This window comes from Erpetoichthys calabaricus, chromosome 17 (genome assembly GCF_900747795.2).
Source record: "Erpetoichthys calabaricus chromosome 17, fErpCal1.3, whole genome shotgun sequence".
In the NCBI taxonomy this organism is placed as follows: Eukaryota; Metazoa; Chordata; class Cladistia; order Polypteriformes; family Polypteridae; genus Erpetoichthys; species Erpetoichthys calabaricus.
This window is the reverse complement of record NC_041410.2, coordinates 75,721,455-75,729,248: the sequence shown is the minus strand read 5'-3', so window position 1 is coordinate 75,729,248 and position 7,794 is coordinate 75,721,455.

Below are 7,794 nucleotides of genomic sequence, written 5' to 3'. Positions count from 1 at the left end.
GGTCTCCTCGATCTTTCTTATTATCTGGATGCATTTTGCATATTCTCTTCATGCCTGTGAGGCTTTCCTCTGGTCAATCTTTTTTTTACTTGCACATCCTAAAGATGCACCACAACGTCTCAGCCTTTCGCCCGATATCACCTTCCAATTCTTATTGCTTGCTGTTTGGCTTACATCACCTACCTTTTAATAGTGTAATGCTGTACAATAGGGCAGCACAGTGGGTAGCGCTGCTGCCTCGCAGTTGGGAGACCTGGGGACCTGAGTTCGCTTCCCGGGTCCTCCCTGCGTGGAGTTTGCATGTTCTCCCCGTGTCTGCGTGGGTTTCCTCCGGGCGCTCCGGTTTCCTCCCACAGTCCAAAGACATGCTGGTTAGGTGGATTGGCGATTCTAAATTGGTCCTAGTGTGTGCTTCGTGTGTTTTTGTGTGTCCTGCGGTGGGTTGGCACCCTGTCCGGGATTGGTTCCTGCCTTGTGCCCTGTGTTGGCTGGGATTGGCTCCAGCAGACCCCCGTGACCCTGTGTTCGGATTCAGCGGGTTAGAAAATGGATGGATGGATGGATGGATGCTGTACAATGCCTGACAGTACTGACCCAATAGATTCGTGCTCATTTTATTCTCTTTTAGTAGCTTGCTATCCTTAAATGGACTGCTAGCTTTAAGCCACACAAAGAAAAAAAGTTGCTGTCCCCATTGGCCACTTTCAACTTCTTGTAACAGCACACAAACTCTTCGAAACAGCAGGGTGGTCTTTTCTTCCGCTTTGGTCATGGAGCTGGTGATGAGCAAACATCAGTAGGGACTGGGAGAGCTGTGTTGGCACATGGCACAGCAGAGATCTTATGTGCTGCACTGGCAGGTAGCACAACAGGGGTGTTATGTGTTGCGCTGCCATTCAGTGCAGCAGGGGTGTTTGATGGTGCACCACCAGTCTGTGGATTCTTTTGCCCAGTGTGATAGTAAGGGACCAACTGGTTGCAATGCACCATTACTGCCTGGTGCCCTACCTTTACCCAGTACACTACCTTATTCAACCAGGCCAGGATAGTACACAAACTGTGCCAGCCTTTGGCCCATTTAGAGCACACTCCCCCTTTTGTTACTGAGGGTTGTACGCCATACCAGGTTGCCAGGGAGGCATGGGTATCGAGTGGCATAAGCCATTTTTTTCTTCCCAATCACTAGAATCCTTTTGATGGTTTCAAACTAGCATGTGGGCAATCTCCAGACTGTCCTGCACATACTGAGACCCCGGAGTAGTGTTTATATCGCACTCAGGAGGCATCCCATAGTCCAAAGTTACAGGAGTATGCAGCTCCCACCCGAAAATTGGCTTGGGGGTGCTGGTCCCAGTCTGTCTGATGCACTGGTGTTAAAACGGAGAGCTGTGTGAGTAGGGTCTGATTTTGTCCAAAAGCCCGTCGCTCTGAGGGTGCAGCGAAGTACAGTGATCCCTCGCTATATCGCGCTTCGCCTTTCGCGGCTTCACTCCATCGTGGATTTTATATGTAAGCATATTTAAATATATATCGCAGATTTTTTGCTGGTTCGCGGATTTCTGCCGACAATGGGTCTTTTAATTTCTGGTACATGCTTCCTCAGTTGGTTTGCCCAGTTGATTTCATACAAGGGACGCTATTGGCAGATGGCTGAGAAGCTACCCAACTTACTTTTCTCCCTCTCTCTCTTGCGCCGACTTTCTCTGATCCTGACGTAGGGGGATTGAGCAGGGGGGCTGTTCGCAAACCTAGACGATACGGACGCTCGTCTAAAAATGCTGAAAGATTATCTTCACGTTGCTACCTTCTGTGCAGCTGCTTCCTGAAGCGACATGCTGCACGGTACTTCGCATACTTAAAAGCTCGAAGGGCACGTATTGATTTGTGCTTGTTTGTTTTTCTCTGATTCTCTCTCTCTCTCTCTCTGCTCCTGACGGAGGGGGTGTGAGCTGCCGCCTTCAACAGCTTTGTGCCGCGGTGCTTCGCATACTTAAAAGCCAAACAGCCCTATTGATTTGTTTGCTTTTCTCTATCTCTCTGACATTATCTGCTCCTGATGCGCACTCCTTTGAAGAGGAAGATATGTTTGCATTCTTTTAATTGTGAGACGGAACTGTCATCTCTGTCTTGTCATGGAGCACAGTTTAAACTTTTGAAAAAGAGACAAATGTTTGTTTGCAGTGTTTGAATAACGTTCCTGTCTCTCTACAACCTCCTGTGTTTCTGCGCAAATCTGTGACCCAAGCATGACAATATAAAAATAACCATATAAACATATGGTTTCTACTTCGCAGATTTTCTTATTTCGCGGGTGGCTCTGGAACGCAACCCCCGCGATGGAGGAGGGAGTCTTGCTGACATAAAGTTAGGTCCATAAATATTTGGACAGAGACAACTTTTTTCTAATTTTGGTTCTGTACATTACCACAATGAATTTTAAATGAAACAACTCAGATGCAGTTGAAGTGCAGACTTTCAGCTTTAATTCAGTGGGGTGAACAAAACAATTGCATAAAAATGTGAGGCAACTAAAGCATTTTTTGAACACAATCCCATCATTTCAGGGGCTCAAAAGTAATTGGACAATTGACTCAAAGGCTATTTCATGGGCAGGTGTGGGCAAGTCTGTTGTTATGTCATTATCAATTAAGCAGATAAAAGGCCTGGAGTTGATTTGAGGTGTGGTGCTTGCATGTGGAAGATTTTGCTGTACCTCCTTGATTAGTTCCGGCTCAAAGTCTCAACCCTAGTCACTGTACAGATTCTCATGTGCACCAAAATGGCAGAATATCTCCTCAGTGAGCCTCTTAGCACAGGTGGCCGGGCTCTGATCTGGGATCGCTTACGCCTCAGACCACTTTGTACGGTAGTACCACAGCAACAAGAATATGAGGATTCCTGGCGCCTGTGATTGGAAAGGGGCAGAGAACGTCCTCAGCCATCAGGGGATGGGACCTTTGCAGGTGATGCAGTTGTCACAGCAGCAAATGAACAACTCAACATCCCGGCTGCAGCCTGTCTGGTAGAACTGCTGTCTCAGCCACTGCAGTGTCTTAGAAACACCAAAGTGTCCTACCCCTGGTCATCCGTGTAACCCCTGAAGGACTTGGTAGCATAGGTGTGGCACCAGCAGTTGTACAATTTGGCAGCCTGGAAGAGGGCTTTTCCCATCTTTGATAAAGCAGTCCATCCTGGAGCTCCAAACTGTCCCATTGTGGGTAGTATGCCTTCACTGTGGGCCCATAAGGTATTACTTCAGCCCATAGTGGGCTTTGTCCTTCTGCTATCTAATCCCCCAAATGCAGTCAATTCTGGGTATTGCTCCTGTGCCTTCTGGAATTTAGTTGTAGTGATGCAGTGCACTGTGGTCAGCTCTTTAAGTTTCTCTTGTACTGCATAGCATTCAGGTAGGGTAGCGTGTTGTTGATCGGTTCTGGCACAGTGGCAGCACTTTATTCGGAAACAAGGTCTTCAAGAGAGGGCATCAGCATTTGAATATTGATATCCAGCTCTGTGCTTTCCAACAAAGTCATACTCCTGCAGTGCTTCTATCCACCTTATCACCTGACCTGTGGCTCTTTGAAATTCAGAAGCTAGGTCAGCTAGGTGTGGTCTCTCCGTAAAATGAACTGGCACCAGTAAAAGGTATGGTTGCAAGTGCCTCAGACCACAGATCACTGCCAGGAGTTTCTGGTGTATTACACAGTAACTTTACTGTGGTCGTTTTAGGCAGCAGCTATAGTAGCTGATCACCCGCTCTGTCTCTCCTTCCGTCTGGGACAGGACTGCTCTAATGCCCGGATTACTGGTGTCTGTGTCCAGAACAAGTGGTGCCTTTGTGTGTGGATAGGCTAAAACAGGTGCAATGATAAGGGTTTCCTTCAGTCAACAGAGTGCAGTCTTGCATTCTTCCTAATAGCGACTGCATAAGTTCAAGGATCTCAAGCAGCTGGAGCCACTTAAAAAGATCCAAGGCACTGTCTATACGGGGTGGTGCATAAAAGTCCGGCTTTGTCTCAGCATTTAAACTTTCGGTAGTCAATAAGAAAGTGCCAACTGCCATCCTTTTTTCTTGACAAGGGTTGCTGGAGCTGACCACAGCCTTGATGACAGTTCAGTCACGCCAGCTCCAACCATTTCCTGGATCTTTCCTTTGGCTATCTGACGGCCGCACACGGATCGGAACAGCATTACCTGTGTTGATGTGACGCTGAACCAGATCTTTTTTTTTGTTTCAGTCCTCCTCACTAGCAGCAAAGGTGTCCAAATGTTCTTCCAGGAGTAGGCGAAGCTGTAGGATTTGGTGTTCAGACAAATCAATAAGCTGCACTGCCATAGAGATATGACAGCTGTACTGGTAGTGGTGGATGGTCAGGTGTTAGGAATGGCTTAACAGTGGTGCTGTCCTTTAGCTTTTCTGAGATAGAGGATGAATGCCACTGATGGGCTTCCATGCCAGCAGTGCAGATCCGTTAGGAACCTTCGTGTTGATGGCTGTGGCCATGGTGTGATCCCAACAACAGGTATTCTGCTCCTTCACAGATGCAGCTTTCCTTTTCCAAAGTCCAGAACCACTCTGTATGCTGCCAAGTAATCTGCTCCAAGGATGCACTGATCTTGAACTGGAGCCAGACAGAATTCCTGTTCAAACCAGTAATGCTCAATGACAACTTGTAACCATTTTTTACCCAAAACCTGAATTTCTTCTCCTTTGACCATGCTCTGTCTCCAGTAGCAGCCCTGCTCTCAACAAATAGTTGGTGAAACCAGTGTTTGGCAGGGCTTCAAATGAGACATTCTATTTTGCAGCAAAGGCGAGGGCTACTCAAAGAATCCAGGCGGCCACTGGTGAAAACATTCTTTTGTGGAGGGCTGGGGTAATGGGGTGATGCTTCTCATTGCATCTGCCTTCTTAAGTTTTTCCACTGACTGTGAATGAGGTTCTGGGCATATCCGAGCCATGTGGCTCTTCTTGCGGCATCACCAACACCTAATTTTTGCTGGGTGGCAGTCTCCTTCCTCTCAGTGTTTTTCTATTTCCCTCATTCAGTGTCCAGCGAGGATATCGTGGTTTGTCAGGTGGACACAAGGCAGCCTCAACCCTTTCAGCTTCTGTGAGTGCCACACTGAGGCTCCTGAGTGCTATTAGATGGATGGTGTGTTGGAGCTTCAGGGGAACCAGTGGCCTATGGAGCTTTTGAAGTTCAAGATTCTCTTGCACATCTTCAGGAAACTCTAGGCATCCTTAACAGGTAGGCAACAAGATATCCACTGGCAGGGCTCTGAGCTCCTTTTGGCTCTTTCTTTGGTTAGTTGTTAGGGCAGCCTAGATGTGTTCTGGCACCTTCCTGTGCCCAAACATCCTGACAAGCATTGTCACCAATGCAGTCAAGTCTCCCTAGTCCTCTGGGCGGATATCTAACAATGCATTTGCTGCTTCTCCTTCTAAGTGCACTGCCGTTGTTTCCTCGTCCCGTTTATTGTGGGGAGTAGGTTTCCCACAACATCTGGGTAGACGAATCTCCGTCTGTGTAGCTGCAGCAGTAAAAGTCTCGGTTGCCCTTCCTTTTACTTTGACGCCACAGCCAGCGTTCCATATCCCAGATCTTAGCTTCAAGACTCTCTGTCAAAAACTCAAGAGCCCAGCAAGTTCATTTTGGGTCGCGGAGTTGGAATATAGGTCCTCTCCAGGTCCCGCTACTGATGAAAATGAAATGCAGTGCGACGCCTGCCAGTGCTGACCCAGTGGACTCATGCTCATTTTATGCTCTTTTAATAGCTTGCTGTTCTTAAAAGTACTGCTAGCTTTAAGCCATACAAACATAGATAAATGTGTGACTTTGCAGAGTTGCTGTGTTATAGGCGCCCCTGCCGTTGGTGATGTAATGCCAGCTCATACTTTGGTGACTCATCTCTGGTTAACGTAACTTGTCCAGCACCGTTGCAAATAATATCGCTTATGTCTTTAACAAGGGGGCTCTGCCCCCTGCTCGCTTCGCTCGCCTACCCCCGGTGTTTTAAACCCGTGCACGCTGGGCAGCCGTAGTTTCAGACGCGCGTTGTAGGAGCTTGCGTTGTTTTGAACCCGTGCTTGCCCTGCTTGTGCGGTTTGAGACGCGCGTTGTAGGCTTATATCCGTCAGTCGAGCTCGTTCGGTTTGAACCCGGGCCTGCTTTGCCTCCGCAGTTTCAGACGGCGGGTCGCGTTCGGTGTTTTGTACGATCCCAAGCAGCACATTATTCCTAACCACTCCGCAGTACTGCCACGCACAATATGGCGGTGACGCCTGCGCCTTCACTACGCAGTAGTGCCACTCACAATATGGCGGTGACGCCTGCGCCTTCACTATGCAGTAGTGCCACGCACAATATGGCGGTGACGCCTGCGCCTTCACTACGCAGTAGTGCCACTCACAATATGGTGGCAACGCCTGCGCCTTCCGTATTATGTCGGGTTTCACCATGCTGTGTAGGCGCCTTTGCCTTTCGTACTTTCCCGTGCCTTCCGACGCGCAATGTAGGCGCCTGCACCTTCCGGGTCTGCCTCCGCTGTGTGGTGTGGACGTTTAACTATCGTTTTTTCTGCTTTTATATTTTGTATCTTGCTGTGCATGTGTTTCGTGCCTAGGTTTTTTTTGAAGATGTTGCATTCCAGTTTTCATCATCTGTAACCTGCTCTCCATGTGTTTGGCCCCGTTCTTTAACCTCTTTATGACGTTTTACTTTGTTTCCTACTCTCTCTTTTATTTCTGACCTCGCTTTATCCTGCTTGCGGCATGTCAGACGGTTCGTAGTCTCTCCCGTTTCGGTCTTTAGCAGGGGGGCTTAGTGTGGCGCCTGCGCACTATGTCTCCTGCGTCCACGGGCAGGTCCCTGCGTTCATATCCAGTTTACCATTCTCGGTTAGTAATATGGATATGTCATGTTATTGGAATATTGAGTAGTCCTGATACTTGTGAGAGAGAAACATCTTAGTAAATTACTGTTTTGATTTTGGAGATGCAATACACTGAGCAGATAGTTCTTTGGATTAATAAGCTTACAGTTGAAATGAAAGCTATCCTTCCCAATAAAGGGTGACACCGTTTGTATTACTTGAACAATGTCAGGGAGGGTCAAGTGGGTGGTGCACATGCCTGGAGGAAAGTCTAACAGATACGAGGAGAAATCCATCCAGACAGTGACCGAGCGAGAGATTCACACTGCCAGCCTGAGTTGCCTGGTGGCCAACAGATCATAAAAGAATAACAACAAAAAAAAACACTATAAAATGTGCTCACTTATTTCAGCATACACATTACACAGGTAATTCCTGGGCTGGGATTTCACCCCCAACCTGTGCTTTAGGCAACCACAATTCCAACAGCCCCAGGCAACTGTCCTCACTGCTTCCCTGCTGTGAAATGGAGCACTTCTGGTCCTGAGCGCAAGTGATTTGATCATATCAACAATTTGATTTTCTTAGTATCCATGACTTAGTCTTGGTTCACACATTTTCAACAATGCTCTTCATGGGTAAATTTCAAGGACAGCATGCTGTTAATAATAATAATAATAATAAATAATTCATTACATTTATATAGCGCTTTTCTCAGTACTCAAAGCGCTATCCACACAGGGAGGAACTGGGAAGCGAACCCACAATCTTCCACAGTCTCCTTACTGCAAAGCAGCAGCACTACCACTGTGCCACCTGTGAGGACAGGAAACAGGGCTCTGGTGCACGAAAAAACTATTCTTCAATGTTAAGGATTTGAAAATGTGTAAATCGCTACGTATGCATCAATTGCTATCA